This window comes from Aethalodelphis obliquidens, unplaced genomic scaffold (assembly GCF_003676395.1).
Source record: "Aethalodelphis obliquidens isolate GAN/ISIS:26980383/991018 unplaced genomic scaffold, ASM367639v1 scaffold8, whole genome shotgun sequence".
NCBI classification, from domain to species: Eukaryota; Metazoa; Chordata; class Mammalia; order Artiodactyla; family Delphinidae; genus Aethalodelphis; species Aethalodelphis obliquidens.
The window spans coordinates 11,025,147-11,045,571 of record NW_020837952.1 but is presented as its reverse complement, the minus strand read 5'-3'; positions in this window follow the sequence as shown (position 1 = coordinate 11,045,571).

Here is a 20,425-nt window from a genome sequence, read left to right as displayed (position 1 = left end):
TTCATATATGTTTTCACAAAAGGCTTAGTTGATGTTTATGAATTCAGCCAAGTGGATTCATTTTTCATAAATCTTACCTGATCTGAGACAAATAAGTGTTCTTCATTTTATAAATATATTTCCCCACAAGTGGAAGTATGTAAACAGAGTCACACATTAAATGTGGTAACAAAGTGGTTATTTAAAGAAATCCTTTCAAGAAGTGGAGAATCTTTGCAAAATCAATATATTTTATTTATTTAGATTTTGGGCTCGGTCCTTCTTTCTTTCCCGAGTTAGCCATTGAATTCACTATGTGCTAAATGTTAGGAGTGACCGTGTAGAAAGTTCTCTGCAGAGAAACTCTCACTCAACTCCAATATTTGAAACACAGCTCCTGAGATACAGAGAAGTATCTCTGTCAAGTGTCACAAACAGAATGAAGAAATGTCTGGAGAAGTTGAGGACTATTTCTCTCTGCTTCAAGACAGGGTTTTCCCAAGCAAATGAGCATCTACTTGGTATATATTTGATGGTCCCAGGGGTTATTTTATATCACATCTGAGTTCAGTTGAGCGTGATAAAGAGGTACAGGAAAGGGCCTCATCATCACCATATAGTAATTCTGTTCCCTTCTGAGGTGCTAAATGTGATTTTAGTTGGTGTTTGGACTCAACATTAATTCCTAATGAGATGGTTGCTTTCCTCCTGTACTTACTTTATGTTATCAGTGGTGGTGAGGTTTAGGCTTTATTCCTCAATTCTGAGTCTCTGAGCCCTTGTGAAGGGGGTTTTGTGACCTGTCCCTCTCAGCCCACCTGTGGAGGACTTCATTGTCAGACGGAGATTCTGGCCTTCTCTCACTGATGCTATAATATTAATAGTATAACATAATCCTATTAGTATCATCGTATTACTCCACGGATTTCTGGTTTAAGGAGTTCTGGGGAACAGTATTTATCTGACTGTCTTGGGCTATGCAGCAGTGGGATTTATGGTAGTGAGTATGTATGGACTTACTTGGGCCCCAAGGATCTCTTTTACTTTTAGGTTTTGAGATACGTTGCATAAGCTAGGAAAAACTATTGAATTTAGAATACATAAAGAAAATGAGGGGACTTCCCTGGTGGTTCAGTAACACTCTGAGCTTCCACTGCAGGGGGCCTGGGTTCCATCCCTGGTTGGGAAACTAAGATCCTGCATACCACATGGTGCAGCCAAAAAAAGAAAATGAAAAAGAAAAGAAAATGAAAATGAGCATTGGGAACTTTTCTCAGCTGTGTGACCTTGGAGACGTTAATTAATCTTCCTCAAGTCAAATTAGATGCCAATTTGTCTGGTGGAACCCTGACTCCAGTCAAGGGATGGAATCTTCTCTACCTGACCAGTTTTCTCCTTGCTGTTTGTACAACTCAACAGAGATAATTTTCTGTTAAATAACATCCATGTTGTAGGATATTTATGAGATTTAGAAATACTCTGTGCATATGTTGAGCACAGTGCCTAGCCTATCAAGTGTTCAGTAAAAGGTCATTTTTATTGTTCTTACTATATCTGCTACTATTACAACAGCTGCTACTGTTAAATTATTTTGAACTGTTTTAGGCCAATAAATAGGTGACATATTTTTAAACCCCTGGGTTAAAGTTCTGCACCAGAAACTTTTTTTTTTTTTTTTTTTTTTTTTTTTTTGCGGTACACGGGCCTCTCACTGTTGTGGCCTCTCCCGTTGCAGAGCACAGGCTCCGGACGCGCAGGCTCAGCGGCCATGGCTCACGGGCCCAGCCGCTCCGCGGCATGTGGGATCTTCCTGGACCGGAGCACAAACCCGTGTCCCCTGCATCGGCAGGTGGACTCTCAACCACTGCGCCACCAGGGAAGCCCACCAGAAACTTTATATGTATTATCTTATTTAATCCTCATGACAAACTAATGAGGTAGTTATCACCTACCCGTTATGTAAATGTAGAAACTATAGCTCAGAGCTCTTAAGAATATTTTTGTTAAAAATCTTAACGAGATTGAATTGGGATTTGAGCTTAGTCCGTTTGATCCCAAATTCTATGTTCCTTCCTTGATACCATGAAGCATCAGAGATAAATTTAGAAATGAAACAAATGTGGGTTAGCATACAAAGATTCCTTCCTGCATCAGGACAAGTACCTCCTTTACCTTGACCTCCACAGGTCTTTTTCACTATGTAGAAGTAGTTCGGGGAACTTGATTTTAAGCTCAGCTAGGCACACCTAATTTCTATCACTTCCATGGCTGCCTTGAACCCTGCTTAGCTTTCATAGTTCCTTAGACCCAGGAAACAGCAGCTTGTAGCCTAGGGAAACCTACATCTGACATTTGACTTGATGGCTCTGTGATGCAGCAAAAAGTGTACCACACAGACTAATTTCCAATGGACTCTTAATAAAATATTAAGGAATCAACTCTCTGCCAGGGAGAGGAAGGATATGGCAAGGCTAATGGAGCCACTTGGATGCAGAAAATCTAGAGTCTTATAGAAAAAAGTGTTTGAGGGCTATTCTGGGGCATTAAAAGACTGAGGGTGTGTGCGCTATCTTTCGTCTCCTTGCTGGACCATCATCTGATATTTCACTTTTCACCTCTCTAGCTACTTCATTTCCCAGCCTCGGAAAGCATTATTACCACTCTCACCACCTTACAGGTTCTTTTCAAAACTTGAACACAAGTAGAAAAGGAAATAACATTGCATCACGTATATGTCAGCTCCTTGTCTTTTTCTGTAAAGGACCCCATCACTGATGGAATTGGTCATGTTGGCTGTGCCGCACAGCTTGTGGGATCTGAGTGCCTGACCAGGGATTACACCCAGGCCCATGGCAGTGAAACTGCTGAGTCCTAACCACTGGACCGCCAAGGGAATTTCCCCCAAATGTCTCTTTGGCATGCAGATGACTTTGAGCTGAAAAACAATCAAGGCCCAAAAAGACTCAGGAAGAAACTTGGACCTTCCCCCTAACTGCCTAAAAGAATTTAGATAGAGGACCTGTTCCTGGAATAGAGCTGTCACCAGGGATATCTGCAAAGAGTAAGGGCTAGACGTGTGTGTGTGTGTGTGTGTGTGTGTGTGTGTGTGTGTGTGTGGGGGACTCTTAGAGATCAGAGTCCACTCTGTGTCCCATTTTCTCTGCAAGGCCCAGCAAACACGTGTTTAACAAACATTTGTTTTTCCATCTCCATGTGAATTGCCCTCCTTCCCTTTGAAGTCCCAAACCCCTTTGTCTTTAGTTGAAGATTGTATTTAAGGTGAGGGTTTTGCCCGTTTTGATGAGTTACTCAGTTTTCCTGGGTCTCTCCCATGTATACATGTTATTAACCTTATGTTTTATTTTCCCCTGTTGATCTCTCATGTCAATTCACTTCTTAGAGCAGCCGGAAGAACCTAGAAGGGTAGAGGAAAATTCCTCCCTCCCTGGCAATGGACTACATTTTTAGTGGCCCTTCAGAGACCCTTTTCCCAAAATAGGAAACTCTACAAACCGTTTTTCTCCCTTAAAAATACCATATGGGTGCTTTTTGTTTATGTACATTAATAATATACATTCTTTTACTACTTTGGATAAGGAAATTAATTTGCTGGTACAAAATTTAATTTGAAATGAGTCAGTGATTTATAATGTTATTTGAAGTAGCTGAGGTGAAAACACTTATGAGGTGAAGCAGGAAATTTATGCTTTGGTATAATATTTGCAAGGAATGAAAACATTGGTGAAGCAGAATTATCTTCAGATACATTTCTGTAGGCAAGCAGGAGCCCTATATACAGAATTTTGATTATAGAAATTTCCTGGCACAAACCTGATAGAAAAATTGGTTTGCTGTATATTATTTTTTGTGTTCTAGAAGATTTCCCAAAGAAGGTAATTCCTCTGATAAAGTTGCTATATAAGCCCACTGTGCATTTTAAAAGGAAAGCCCCTGTAACATTACAAAATGACAGTGACCAACAGGGACACATACAGCTAGAGTTAGACCACACCTTCCATACTAGAGATTAAAATATATTTCTCTTTAGTTTTTGAAACTACTGGGAGAGGCAGAGCAGATCCAAGATTTTTATGTGTTGTGCAGAGTTTCACAAAAGACTACAGGTAAGCTGCAACAATAATTACATGGTAGGAATGTAGATTCCTCAGTCATGGCTTTCATATAATATGCTTATTACAGAAAGGCATTAAAAGGTATCCAATTTCATAGCAGCTGGACAGTGCTAAGTGCTTTCCAGCAGAAGATCAGGCATTGTGCCCTCCTTGTTACGTTGATTTGAACTGGAGTACTGCAATACTTGCATCTGAAATTAAAGTGTTTTTATGTATTAGATGAACCAAGGTATCTGATATTTTCAATCTAATATAGGTGTACAGCGTGAGGATTAATTTGGGTGTGCTCGTAGCAGGGATTAATTATGAGTGTTGAAGGGTAACACGTGGAATGCATCAGAGTTTCCAGTAATCCTAAAATTGAAAACAAATGATAATACACTTAATCAAAGAACGCCTTGTGAAAAACTATAGCTATTTGTGATCATGATTAAATGGATGGTGGCATGGGCAGCAAGAACATGTTGAACAGCCTAATTTCTTTAGCTATTTTGACATGTAGTAAAAGGAAGTAAATGACCTCTCATCTGCCTAGTCTTGTATTTTGTCAAACCAACTAACTATCACCAGGCTTAAGAAGAAGACAGGTTCTCAGTGTATTCATTAAGATGTTGGCACCCAGTTGCTTCTGCTATGGAATCCTCTTAGGACTTAACATCAAGGCTATCAAAGGAAGTGCTGCTCCCAGGTGGACCATTGTGCCTCATGGCACCTGACAAATTGGATTACAGACATTGCTATTCAAGGGCATTAGTTACTCCCTACCTCATGCGGAGTGCTGTAAGGGGAAACTGAAAATTCTGAAAATATGTTCCAAGGTCTTGAGGAACTTAACTCCAGTGGGGAAATAAGTTTTTTGGAGCTATCCACTGCATGTAATGTCCTAAAGTAAAATAAGGTCCTAAAATAGTGACTATATAAATGGCTTGTTCTACTAGGTGTAAAACAGTACAGCATAGAGCATGAGGGTTAGGATCAGGTGCTTTGTATCCAGCAGCTTGAATCCTGGTTTTGCCCCTGAGTACGTATGAGGTTTCAGATTTCTTGTCTGCAAAATAGAGCAAATAATAGTGTTTACTCATAGGGTTGCTGTGAAGAGGAATGTGATAATCCATGTAAACTGCTTAGCATGAAGTCTACCACATGCTAAGTGCTCGATGCATGTTTCCTACTTTTGTTGAAGCTACTTCGTAGCATCCAGGGGTACAAAGGTGTAAGTTTCTGTGTGTTCCTTTATCTGAACTTAGTTTAGCTCTCAAGGCTTCATTTTGACTTGTCTATTTAAGGTTATACAGTCACTTCTGGTTTAAAACTTAAGTCTATTTTTGGTGAATAGTCAGATTCAAGGTTCTGTTCTCCTTTTCTTCCCCTTCTTCCCAAGGCTGATCCTAAGGGGCTTTTGGATAGTTTTGGCACCAAGGACGTATCACATGGTCTGCGTTGCTTTTCATTTGCCATCTGCTGCTGTTATGTTGATATGTCACCTGTTCTCTCTATGTGGAAACTGCATGGTGATTGATCTGGGGAGATCGGTGGACTTCCTGTGATGACTTGACCCCACCTTGGCTCTCGATACTGAATTGCTCATCCAGTTCTATTGGCCCCATAGCCTTTGCAAACTGTGCTTAATGAGATTATGTTTATCATTATGATTATTAGTGTTTCTAACTCTTTCAGAAGAGTATTCCAGAGATTAGGATAACACAAACTGAATACCCGTGCTAAGGGACAGCTTGTGTGACTGTAAATTTCTTTAGGGTCATGATGGCCAATGGGCAGCTGGTCATGAAATCTGTAAAAACAATTACAGTTGACCCTTGAATCACACAGGTTTGAATTGTGCAGGTCCATCCACTAGTACATGGATTTTCTTCAGTAGTAAATACTGCAGTACTGTACCATCTGATCTGTAGTTGGTTGAATCTGTGGACGTGGAACTGTAAACATGGAGGAACCATGTTTATGGAGGGCTGACTATACCTTATATGTAGAGTTTCAAATGAATGGAGGGTCATTGCCTAGAAGGTCAACTGTAGTTTGATTTACCAATTTCTGTAGCTGAAATTTAACCTCAAGTGTTCCGTTTCCAAATCTCATGTTCTTTTCACTGATGCTGTCACCACCTCAATTTTTTTAAAAGGTCTATTTTTCTTATGAAATTTTACTTTATATTTTAAAGGGAGAGCCTACATTCCACCAACAGGAGGGCTAAGAATGCTCCGTGGCTCTGGGCCTCCTTGATTCTACCTATAAGATCAAGAGAGAACCTTAGAATTTTTTCCATTTTTCCCAAACATTCTCAACCTCACTCTTACATTTTTGCCTTGAGCCTGTTAGGACTACCTTCACATGCCCTTTATTCCTTTAAAGTTATTCTCCACAAGAAACTCCAAACTTCTCCCACGTGCTAATTCCCATTAGGGTTGTTAATTCCCATTAGGGTTGCCCATCTCCTCTTCTGTCTCCTCCTCTTACACTCCCCATCTTCCAGTACTTTTCACATTGGGCCATCATAAACAGGACCTCCATATTCTCAATTTTCTCTGAAGAGTTCCTTCACCTTCTTGTACTAATAATAACCTGGCTCTTCAGAGGATCTTGCTTCCCATGCAGGTTTCTCAAGTGGTTGCTTTTTTCCTCCAGTAGCCCTCCTACTATTAAAACTGGAAGTGGGGAAGGTTTCCTAGTTACTCATTGCTACTTTTAGCTCATTCCCCCTTTGTCCTCCCTCAAACACCCCAGTGTTGAAATTCATGTCAACAGACTATATGATCTGCTAGCTCTCAGTGTTCTTATTCACTGATTCTCGAATTATTCTTCTACATTTCTTGATGATTTTACCTTCTGCCACTGTTAATTCATGGAAAGTTTAATATAAATGTGCATAATCCTTGCAACACCTTGGCAGCTCAGTTTCTTGAACTCCCTTTCTCTAATAGTCTTGTCTTGCTTCCTACTTCAGCCATTTAATCCCTGGTCATTCTCTGGCTTTGACACTACCAATAACTATAACCCACACATAATTTCAATTTCAGCTGTGCTGCTCTCTGACTACCATCTATGGTCTTTTCATTTAATTCCTTTTACTATCCTGAAATCCTTCTAATATCCTCCATTAATCCTTCAACCTCTCCAGGATCTTCAATCCATTAATCCTACCATCTTTTTACTATCCTCCAGCCTCTTTATTCTCTCAACCTTCTTTACCTAATTTTAATCCCATGGTCAGTCATTATACTCACTGCCTTATGTATATTCTTAACTCACTTGCCCTTCTTTTGCTTCTTTATACTTCCTTGGAGAAGCACAACCTTCTTTAAATCTAACTTCTCTCTTTCTGCGCTTGTGCAGCTGATTGAGACTAGAGTAAAACAAGTTGACTGGTATCTCTTTAAATCTGTAACCATATACCTAAAGTGGGTCTTGAATGCTTCTTGGCAATCATGCTGCCCTTCACTAGTTTCCTTACTCTTCTACTTTCTGCATGCCTATTTCACCATTTTTCCTCTCTCCTCAAAGCCCAGTACCCCTTCCTCATCCTCACTCTTCCCTGATGACCTTGCCTCCTGATTTATTGAGAAAACTGAAGGATCAGCAGAGAACTTCCACTAGCACATCTACCCACCCATCAGCATCTGCCTTTCTGCCTTCTACCATAGACCAGTGCTCTCAACTCTGTGGGCACACCAAAATCACTTGGGAGTTTTATAAAACTACTGATGCCTCAGCTCCTGAACTAGACCAGTTAAATCAGAACCTGTTAGTTGGGGTCTGGGCATTGTATTTTTAAAAGACTCCCCAGGGGATGTTTCTATCCTGCTAGCATTGCCGTAGATGATCTATCCCTGTTCCTACCTAAAGCCAATCCCTCCACTTGTTCATTGGAACAATGAACCCCACCTCCCACCTCCCAAGGACATAACTACTGATTCTCCCATCTCTTTCCATCATCATTTATTCACCTCTTAAGTGGATCATTTTCACCAGCATACAAACATTCTGTTATTTCCCCAATTTTTATTTTATGTTATTTTATTTATTTATTTATTTTTGGCTGCGTTGGGTCTTTGTTGCTGCACACGGGCTTTCTCTAGTTGCGGCGAGTGGGGACTACTCTTTGTTTTGGTTCGTGGGCTCCTCATTGTGGTGGTTTCTCTTGTTGCAGAGCACGGGATCTAGGCATGTGGGCTTCAGTAGTTGTGGCCCACGGGCTCTAGAGCGCAGGCTCAGTAGTTGTGGCACATGGGCTTAGTTGCTCCGCAGCATGTGGAATCTTCCCAGACCAGGGCTTGAACCCGTGTCCCCTGCATTGGCAGGCCGATTCCAAACCACTGTGCCACCAGGGAAGTCCTCCCCAATATTTTTTAAAAAGGTATTTTCATCGCACTTCTCCACCAGTTCTATCATTTTACATCCCTTTGCAGAAATTTTGCTCTTCTTCCATTCTCTCTTACAAAAAATCTAATCTGGTCTCTGTGTCACCTCTCCTCTAAATCTGCTCTAGTTATGATAACCAAAGACTTCCACATGGCTAAAGCCAATGTTCAGTTCTTAGTCTTCATCTTCCTTGATGGATTGACAGCATTTGACATAGCTGATCACACACTTCTCCTTGATAAACTTTCTTTATTTCACTTACAGGATACCACGCTCTTGATTTCTCTCCTGCTTAATTTTCTCTCAGTCTCCTTTACTGGTTTCTTCTTCTTTCCCTGAGCTCTCAATGTTTGTGAGGCCTTGGGCTCAGTCTTTAATCCTCTTCTCTTCTGTATATACTCACCCATAGTCACACCATCCAATTCTGTCTTCAAATAACATCGCTATGCTAATGGCTCCCAAACTAGCTATATCCAGATCTTTATGCTTAACTCTTCACTTATATATCAAGTTGCTTAATCCAACAGTTCCACATGGAGAGCTGATAGGCTTTTCCGTCTGAAATGGTGGCAGTTCTGTTCTTCCATTGCTAGACCCCAAAACCTTGGAGTCAACCTTGAGTCCTCTTTTTCTAATACATTCAATCTAATGGTAAGACTTCATACTCTGCCTTCAATCACATTCAATCTATCAGTAAGACTTCTAACTCTACCTTCAAATTATGTCCAGCACCTGGCCACTTCTCACCACCTCCACTGTTATCGCTCTGGCCTCAGTCATCATCGTTCTGACCTGGATTAGTATATAACCTCCTTGCTGGCTCCCCTGCTTTCTTCCCTACTCCACAATATATCTCAATCAAGCAGCCAGAGTGATTAACACCTAAGTCAGATCTTGTCATTCCCCTGCTCAAACACTCCTGTAGTTCTCTTTGCCACTCAGAGTAAAAGCCAATTCCTCATAAAGGTCCATAAGTCCCATTATGACTTGGTCCACCGCTTTCTTTCGAATGTTGGCTCCTACTACTTTCCCTTTTTTCCTGTTCTGCTCCAGCTGCACTGGCCTCTAAACCCACCAGTCACACTCCTGCCTCTTGACCTTTTCACTGGCATTTCCAGAGGGAATTTTTGCCCCAAATATTCGCTTGGCTACTCTATCATTTTCTTTAAGTCTCTATCTTCTCAGTGAAGCCTTCTCTGGCAACTTTCCACTTGTCCATTTTTTTCATAACATCTTAATATTGCTGTCTAATATTCTATATAGCTTACTTATTATACTATTAGAAAATTATACTATTCTATATAGTATCCTTAATGATTTATTCAATTGTCACTGGAAAAAGTGAATGTTATTTCACAATTCATTGTCTCATTTAGTGTCTAAATTAGTGCTGATTTGTTATATCAGTTATATATTATACCAACACTATAAATATTTTAACTTCAGTGCTTCATGGTGCTTCAAGTACTTCAAAAATTGCCTTCATGATTATTACTTTATTTTTAAATTTTGCATATGATAATTTCACATTGATAATGAACTAATGAGACTGAGAAATTTTAGCATGAGTCAGCATCAAGAAAGCAAAGTGGAAAATTGAGGATATAATACTGATAAGCTAGGCCAAAAATGTATTTTCTTGAATTAAGCAATTTGAAACAGACTTTATTGTTTTGGATTGAGCAATTAACTACCATCCATTGCCCCATTGCCCAACTTCCTACTCTTACTGCAGATTTAGACTCAATGATCACATGGACTAGATGAAGAAATTGACCATTATACAATTACAATTAGAATACAAAATACAATGATCAGAAAGATTGCCTTGGGGAGGTGATGGTTGATCTGAGTGTTTCACAGATGGAAACTATTTATTCAGAAAGGCAGTTAGAAGAGCTTTCTAGGCAAAACGTACAACATGCCAGAGGGCTTGGTACAAGAGAAATGGCAGTAGAAATCAGAGGGTAGTGTCTGGGAGAGGAAAAGTTGAAAGAGGGAAAGGCTGGCTATGAAAAGTATAGTGAATATCAAAATAACAGGTTTTCTGGTTGATTCCTCTATGCCCTATTTCCAAAGACACCTTCCGAATTTCACTCAGAGCATCAGAAAAAGGAAGCCAAAAGAGAAAGTAGTCTTGATAGTTTAAGTAATTCCTTGAGGGAAAATTGAAATCAATACATTGTAATAATGAAAAGTAAAAATAATAATGGCTACAAATTACTTAATGGGCTACTATATAGGCAGTGTGCTATATACTTTACATTTTCTTATTTAATTCTTTTAATACCTCGAAGACATTAGAACTGTGATTATCATCTCCATTTTACTAAAGAAGAAATATGGTTGGTACTGGCAAACCCAGTTATTAACTCACATCTCTCTGACTCCAGAGCTGTTAACCATGGCAGCAGTATTTCCCAAAGAGCCTGCCCTTGCTAAATATGAAGTCTCCCGGGCCCTGCCCTAGAGATACTGAATTAGAATCTCTAAGGATGGAACCCAACAGTCTGCATTTTTAACAAGCATGGTTTTTATACCTAGTATAATTGAGAACCCCTGAACTACCTAATACTGCCTCTCTAGAACTGCATTTATTCATAAATTTCAGGAAGCTTCTGAACAGTGTTGTCCTTTTGTTTCCAAAACATAGTTACTGACTCTCTTTTGTGGAGCTAGGCTCTGCCTGCTGTTGGCCAAGGTTTTTTTTTTTTAAACTACATGGCTTCTTGGGCCTTCAGATCCATGCCTGATGTAGGAGTTGTGTGACTTTGATAGACATGTACCCAGTAACAGACAAACATTCTCATCCTGTTTTTTTCAGGCCCCTAGTAGGGCTTGTCCCCTACTAGAAACAAGTGGGCTGGCCTATTTTAACAGGCAACAGAAAAAATGCTCTGTGTCCAAATACCTACCAGCTCCTTCCCCTCAGTTTCCCATCTGTTGAGCTTCCTTATGTGTTGCTCTAGAGAGCACAGGTCAATTATAAAGCGGAGCTAAGGAGGGTATAGAGTTTGATCTAATAAAAGGAAAAATGTCTAACCTACAGACAGCTCATCATTGGAATACTATGTTGTATGAGGTAGTGAACCTCTCACCAGTGGACATAATGAAGCAGAGCCTGGATGCCTTATTGTCAGGAATGACATATGAAGAACTGGATATAACTCTGACTTTATTATTAAAGAGAACTAAATGTTTAATTTATGACAGGTGAAAGTTATGAAAAAATTGTGCATTTTTTTCAAAATGCTGTCTAGACTTGGATTCATAGGGGCAATTTCATGCTTTTTCTCACTATTTCATTATCTCATGAAAGATAAGAGAGAAGTTTTCTCATCAAGAAAAAGTTTCCAAGTCCAATGACTTTTGATCTAAGCTATTAACATAATCCTGCCAGGTTCTCCTGACAGTTACCCCTGTTGATCTTGAACCCTCATCTTCATTTCCCTCTCCTACCTTTGTACATTCAAACGGCAGGACTGGGGGCTGGGATATCCACATGACTCATTCTCCTTGCTGTGTGTAAGTTCTTACTACTCCCAGTTGGGCATTTAGGTTAATTAGACATGAATGACAATGATGTGAGTGAACTTATCATAGTTAATGTAGTTATTAAGAATACATTTCCAGGCAACATCTGTACATCATTTCGATAAGGAAGCATTAAACCTGAAGTATATCCTTTTAAAATTATTTTTCAAGTAAAATTGGAGAGCATCTTAGATTAATTTTGAATTTCACTGTGATTCTATTAATTGGGAATAAGAGATCTTTTTGAACCCGTACTACAGATTCACTGTGACATGTGGCTCAGACGTTCCCACTCAGAAATTTCTTCTAAATAAAAGTGGGATGAAAGCAAAAGCCAGAGGTAGATGAGTTACCAAGCCAAGAGACCAGAGAATAAAAAAACAAAAGCATAGCGTTGCAACCAAAGGTGAAGAATGGAAAGAGACAATAGAGAGTCTTCAAGTAAATTTTAACATCTTCAAAGATGAGTTAACAGTCATGCATTACTTTGGGCTAGTCAGATTACATCTGGAAAGTAAAAATAATAACACTGTAGAAACAACTACCGTTAATTAAACCTTTGCTATTTGTCAGATACCATGCTGAGTATTATACAGACTACATCACATTCAGTCCTTGCAATCAACCTTTGAGGAATATAATGAAACATTCTGATTGATAGTACACAGAAGTTAACAAACAAACTCAGAGTTATAGCCACTATGGAGAACAGTATGGAGGTTCCTTAAAAAACTGAAAATAGAATTACCATATGACCCACCAATCCCACTACTGGGCATATACCCAGAAAAAAACATAATTCAAAAAGACACATGCACCCCAATGTTCATTACAGCACTATTTACAATAGCCAGGTCATGGAAACAACCTAAATGACCATGGACAGATGAATGGATAATGAAGATGTGGTACATATATACAATGGAATATTACTCAGCCATAAAAAGGAATGAAATTAGGTCATTTGTAGAGACGTGGATGGATCTAAAGACTGTCATACAGAGTGAAGCAAGTCAGAAAGAGAAAAACAAATATCGTATATTAATGCATATATGTGGAACCTAGAAAAGTGGTACAGATGAACCAGTTTGCAGGGCAGAAATAGAAACACATATGTAGAGAAAAAACGTACGGACACCAAGGGGGGAAAGTGGCAGGGGGTTGGTGGTGTGATGAATTGGGAGATTGGGATTGACATATATACACTAATATGTATGAAATGGATAACTAATAAGAACCTGCTGTATAAAAAATAAATAAAATAAAGTTCAAAAATTCAAGAAAATAAAAACAAGAAACAGACTCAGGGAGGTTAATTAACTTCCCGAAGGTCAAACAGTTGGCAGTTTTTAGATCTGTTCTAACACAGATCTATCAGACCCCAAAGTGTCTTTTTAAAAATACTTTATTATATTTAGTTCTGGATCTCATCTTTCAGTAGGGACATAGAAAAACTGGAGCCTGTTCAGAAAAGAGTAACCTCAGTGACAAAGGCTTTCATGCTATTTCATGTGAGGAAGGGCTGAAAGCCCTGGGGATGACTTAGATCAGTCAGGGAAAAAGTGAGAGCTGTCCTCAAATATTTAAAAATGGATGTATGGATGGGGACTCTGACTTGATTTACATGGCTTAGGACCAGGTTCTACTGGGAAAATGAATCTGTCCTAATTGGTGGGAGTGAGTTCCTTTACTTGGGGTGATTTCTAGAATATATAGGATAGCCACTTGGTGAGGATCTTGCAGAGAGGATTGGGGGGGATGTTTGGACTACATATATTTGTGGTCCCTTCCAAGTCTTAAACTATATTAATCTGGGAAATAGAGTTGTAGAACAAGTTGCCGGTTAGGTCCAGGGTATGACACATCATTTCCTTATACTACATATATAAAATAACTTTTTTGTAGCCTGTCTTTCCACCCGGAAAACAGCTGTTGATAGACTAAAATTCTTGGATGTCTAATTCTTTGTCAATTCTAGATCCCTTGCCTGGCACAACAGCACACACTGAAATGTATGTTGAATGAATCAATGAATGGTATACGATAATTTTAGACTACAATCTTGAGAACATAATTGCAGGTCCTACAGTCTAGCCATGAGAACAGCTTTTAGAAATCTCTTTTGAAGAAAAGTCTCCCATGTCTAATATTTTCTGTTAGGTAGTCTTTACTTATTGATGGACCAAGAGAGTCTTGAACTGGAATAGCACTAATCATTTTCATGGGGCTTAGAGTGACTCATAGTTTCAAATAACTAGACTTTCTAAATAATAGATTCCAAACTTATGGACACTCAAGGCCATTGCTCAAACTCCCGCACTTTTGGATGGCTGAGCAAATTTTGGGGAGCAGTGTGATGAATGTGATATTCATATTTTGGGTCTTCCTCTTCTCACGTGAGGCAAACTTTAGACCACTTTCAGAAATTTAATACTAGATCCTAAGACATGCCATTTCCCCATGGCAAAATTAAGAAGTGAATGAAGTTTGATTTTAATGCCTTCCAGCTGAACATTTAACAGTGTTATCCATTTATGCTGACTGAAATTCTACCCATGGATCTTCATCCTTAAAATTAAGGTGTCAGGGACAAGTGTGGGGTGAGAGAGTGGGGATTGGGGTAGATTTCCTTGTGTCCCCAAATCTCATCACTCTTTTTACCTGTAGTAAAGACTGGTCTCATTCTTACATGGCATTATTATAATCGTTTAGAATAGATGTAGGGAACAAGTCTCTCCATCACAGAATCCTGGAATGTTGGAGGTGTTAGGGGACGGGGTGACTACCTGACCTAACTCCAGCGGGTTAAGTGTCTGGGTCTTTCTTTCTCAGTCCTGTGCTTGTAATTACTGTACCACACAGTCACTCCAAACGTTCTTATTTAAATAGATTTCTTTTTCTGTCACCTCTATTCTGAATACAAGGAAAACATAGCCCTCAGGACTCACATGTTGGGCTGTGTTAAAGTGTTATGAAAATACTGCATCTAGCTTCTCCTGTCATCTGACTGTCCTGAAATCTTCTTTCAGGCTGGGCATAGTTACCTTTGAGGCATATGTTTTCTGACCAGATTGTAGCTTTCTTGAACGAAGGACTTTTGGTTTGTTATTGCTGACCCCATTCATTTGCTTAAGAATTAAATTACTGAGAAAGCGAAGTCACACAGCAAATATTAGTAAGGAATGTTACAGATACTTGGAAGTCGGGATCGTGATCCCTCTCCACTTGCTCCCTGTGGTCCACATCCTCCTGACTTCTATCCTGTAAAACAGAGAGGGATATGAGCCACAGACTGAGGACAGAAAAGGAGCCAGGCTTTCAAAGTGTCAACAAAAGCTATTGCATTAAAGTTATCTCCAGGGATTAGTGTATATAATAATTAACACATATCCGTAAAATCTTTTGAGAAATGTTAGAAATTTTATATGATAAATGTCAATTGATGATGCTGATTTCTTGGGTTCTATAAGGATGGGCACTTTGTCTAGTAATCAGGACCATCTTAAGCTCAGTTTCCTTTTTTAGCACCTTCTTTGCCCACCTATTTTCTTTCCTGGTTCTTTCTTTCTTAACTTGGTCTTCATTCTAGTGCACTAAAGCCTACATCCCCAAAACTGGGAGAGAAGATTGTTCATGGTTACCTGCATAGAAATTATTGCAGAGTGTTTTTAAAAATTTGAAATTTGATGCTTTGAAGACGGACATCCATCACCTATTTACTAAACACACAACCACTCCTTATTATACGCTGCCAGAACTTTTCCTCTCATCTGTATAACCAGTATAGAGTTCTGTAAGTTTTTAAGTCTGTGAACCCAGGCCTACATGGCCGCTTCCTTACTGAGATAGGATGAGGCTTCCAAGCTCTTATGCAAGTTAACTAAGGTTAGAATTGAAACCTCTGATTTGTTATCCAGTCTACTTTACTGTTCCTTGAATCTTCTGTGATTCACTTCTGTTTCATTATGGTCATTCAAAATTTCTTTTTAAAAAGGCAAAAATTTCTTAGCTATACTAAGAGGAAGTAAAAGAAAAGTTTGTGGAGAGGACCTTCAAGATAGTGGAGGAGTAAGACATGGAAATCACCTTCCTCCCCACAAATACATCAAAAATACATCTACATGTGGAACAACTCCTACAGAACACCTGTTGAATGCTGGCAGAAGACCTCAGACTTCCCAAAAGGCAAGAAACTTCCCACGTACCTGGGTAGGGCAAAAGAAAAAAGAAAAAACAGAGACAAAAGAATAGGGACAGGACCTGCCCCTCTGGGAGGGAGCTGTGAAGGAGGAAAAGTTTCCATGCACTAAGAAACCCCCTTCACTGGTAGAGACGAGAGGTGGGCGGGGAGAAAGCTTTGGAGCCACAGAGGAGAGTGCAGCAACAGGGGTGCAGAGGGCAGAGCGGAGAGTTTCCCGCACAGAGGATCGGTTCTGACCAGCACTCACCAGCCCGAGAGGCTTGTCTGCTCACCTGCCAGGGCAGGTGGTGGCTGGGAGCTGAGGCTTGGGCTTTGGAGGTCAGAACCCAGGGAAAGGACTGGGGTTGGCTGTGTGAACACAGCCTGAAGGGGGCTAGTGCACCACAGCTAAACCGGAGGGAGTCCGGGAAGAAGTCTGCACCTGCCTAAGAGGCAAGAGACCATTGTTTTGGGGTGCGTGAGGAGAAGGGATTCAGAGCACCACCTAAGGGAGCTCCAGAGACGGGCACGAGCTGCGGCTATCAGCACGGACACCAGAGACGGGCATGAGACACTAAGGCTGCTGCTGCAGCCACCAAGAAGCCTGTGTGCGAGCACAGGTCACTGTCCACACCTCCCCTCCTGGGAGCCTGTGCAGCCCGCCACTGCCAGGGTCCCGTGATCCAGGGACCACTTCCCCGGGAGAACACAAGGCACGCCTCAGGCTGGTGCAATGTTATGTTGGTCTCTGCCGCCGCAGGCTCACCCCATATTCCGTACCCCACCATTCCCCCGGCCTGAGTGCGCCAGAGCCGCCTAATAGCTGCTCCTTTAACCCCCTCCTGTCTGGATGGGGAACAGATGCCCTTAGGCGACCTACATGCAGAGGTGGGGCCAAATCCAAAGCTAAACCCCAGGAGCTGTGCGAACAAAGAAGAGAAAGGGAAATCTCTCCATGCAGCCTCAGGAGCAGAGGATTAAATCTCCACAAACAACTTGATGTACCCTGCATCTGTGGAATACCTGAACAGACAACGAAGCATCCTAAAACTGAGGCAGTGGGGCTTCCCTGGTGGCGCAGTGGTTGAGAGTCCACCTACCGATGCAGGGGACATGGGTTCATGCCACGGTCTGGGAAGATCCCATATGCCGCGGAGCGGCTGGGCCCGTGAGCCATGGCTGCTGAGCCTGCGCATCCGGAGCCTGTGCTCTGCAACGGGAGCGGCCACAACAGTGAGAGGCCCACGTACCGCAAAAAAAAAAAAAAAAAAAACTGAGGTGGTGGACTTTGGGACCAACTGTAGACTTAGGGTTTGCTTTCTGCATCTAATTTGTTTCTAGTTTTATGTTTATCTTAGTTTAGTATTTAGAGCTTATTATCATTGGTAATTGGTAGATTTGTTTATCTATTTGGTTGCTGTCTTCCTTTATATATATATATTTCTTTTCCTTTTTCTCTTTTGGTGAGTATGTATGTGTATGCTTCTTTGTGTGATTTTCTCTGTATAGGTTTGCTTTTACAATTTGACCTAGGGTTCTCTCTGTCCATTTTTCTTTTTAGCATAGTTTTTAGCACTTTTTATAATTGGTGGATTTGTTTACTGGTTTGGTTGCTCTCTTCTTTTTTTTTTAAATTACTTTTTAATTTTAATAATTTTATTTTTTATGTTGATAACTTTATTATTTTTTTTCTTTCTTTCATTTTCTTCTTTTCTCCCTTTTATTCAGAGCCATGTGGCTGAAACGGGCTTGGTGCTCCAGCTGGGTGTCAGGCTTGAGCCCCAGAGGTGGGAGAGCTGAGTTCAGGACATTGGTCCACTAGAGACCTCCCAGACCCTCATAATATCAATCGGCAAGAGCACTCCCAGAGATCTCCATCTCAGTGCTAAGATACAGCTCCACTCAATGACCAGTAAGCTCCAGTGCTGGACACCCCATGCCAAAAACTAGCAAGACAGGAACACAACCCGACCCATTAGCAGAGAGGCTGCCTAAAATCATAAGTTCACAAAAACCCCAAAACACACCACTGGGCACGGTCCTTCACACCAGAAAGACAAGATCCAGCCTTATCTACCAGAACACAGGCACCAGTCCCCTCCAGCAGGAAGCCTACACAACCCACTGAACCAACCTCAACCACTGGGGACAGACAACAACAAAAAAAAGGGAACTATGAACCTGCAGCCTGTGAAAAGGAGACCCCAAACACGGTAAGTTAAGCAAAATGAGAAGGCAGAGAAATACACAGCAGATAAAGGAGCAAGGTAAAAACCCACCAGACCAAACAAATGAAGAGAAAATAGGCAGTCTACCTGAGAAAGAATTCAGAGTAATGACAGTAAACATGATCCAAAATCCTGGAAACACAATGGAGAAAATACAAGAAATGTTTAACAAGGACCTAGAAGGACTAAAGAGCAAACAAACAATGATGAACGACATGATGAATGCAATGTAAAATTCTCTATAAGGAATCAATAGCAGAATAACAGAGGCAGAACGGATAACTGCCTTGGAAGATAAAATAGTGGAAATAACTACCACAAGACAGAATGAACAAAAAAGAATGAAAAGAATTGAGGACAGTCTCAGAGACCTCTGGGACAACATTAAACATATCAACATTCAAATTTTAGAGCTGCCAGAAGAAGAAGAGAAAAAGCAAGGGACTGAGAAAATATTTGAAGAGATTATAGTTGAAAACTTCCCCATGTGGAAAAGGAAATAGTCAAACAAGTCCAGGAGCATAGAGAGTCTCATACAGGATAAATCCAAGGAGAAACACACCAAAACACATATTAATCAAACTATCAAAAATTAAATACAAAGAAAAAATATTAAAAGCAGCAAGGGAAAAACAACAAATAACACACAAGGGAATCCCCATAAGGTTAACAGCTGATCTTTCAGCAGAAACTCTGCAAGCCAAAAGGGAGTGGCAGGACATATTTAAAGTGATGAAAGGGAAGAAGCTACAAGGAACATTACTCTACCCAGCAAGGATCTCATTCACATTCGATGGGGAAATTAAAAGCTTTACAGACAAGAAAAAGCTAAGAGAATTCAGCACCACCAAACCAGCTTTACAACAAAGCTAAAGGAAGGTCTCTAGGCAGGAAATACAAGAGAAGGAAAAGACCTACCATAACAAACCCAAAACAGTTAAGAAAATGGTAACAATGGGAACATACATATCAATAATTACCTTAAATGTAAATGGATTAAATGCTGCAACCAAAATACACAGACTGCCTGAATGGATATAAAACATGACCTTTATATATGCTGTCTACAAGAGACCCACTTCAGACCTAGGGACACATACAGACTGAAAGTGAGGGGATGGAAAAAGATATTCCATGCAAATGGAAATCACAAGAAACTGAAGTAGCAATTCTCATATCAGAAAAAATAGACTTTAAAATAAAGACTATTACAGGAGACAAAGAAGGGCAGTACATAATGATCAAGGGATCATTCCAAGAAGAAGATATAACACTTGTAAATACTTATGCACCCAACATAGGAGCACCTCAATACATAAGGCAAATGCTAACAGCCATAAAAGCGGAAATCGACAGGAACACAATCATTGTAGGGGACTTTAACACCCCACTTTCACCAATGGACAGATCATCCAAAATGAAAATAAATAAGGAAACATAAGCTTAAATGATACATTAAACAAGATGGACTTAATTGATAATTATAGGACATTTCATCAAAAAAAAACAGAACACACTTTCTTCTCCAGTGCTCATGGAACATTTTCCAGGTTAGATCATATCTTGGGTCACAAATCAAGCCTTGGTAAATTTCAGAAAATTTAAATTGTATCAAGTATCTTTTCTGACCACAACGCTATGAGACTAGATATCAATTACAGGAAAAAATCTGTAAGAAATATAAACACATGGAGGGTAAACAGTGCACTACTGAATAATCAAGAGATCACTGAAGAAATCAAAGAGGAAATCAAAAAATACCTAGAAACAAGTGACAATGAAAACATGACAACCCCAAACCTATGGGATGCAGCAAAAGCAGTTCTAAGAGGGAAGTTTAGAGCAATACAATCCTACCTCGAGAAACAAGAAAAATCTCAAACAACATAACCTTACACGTAAAGCAGTTAGAGAAAAAACAATAAACCCCAAAGTTAGCAGAAGGAAAGAAATCATAAAGATCAGATCAGAAATAAATGAAAAGAAATGAAGGA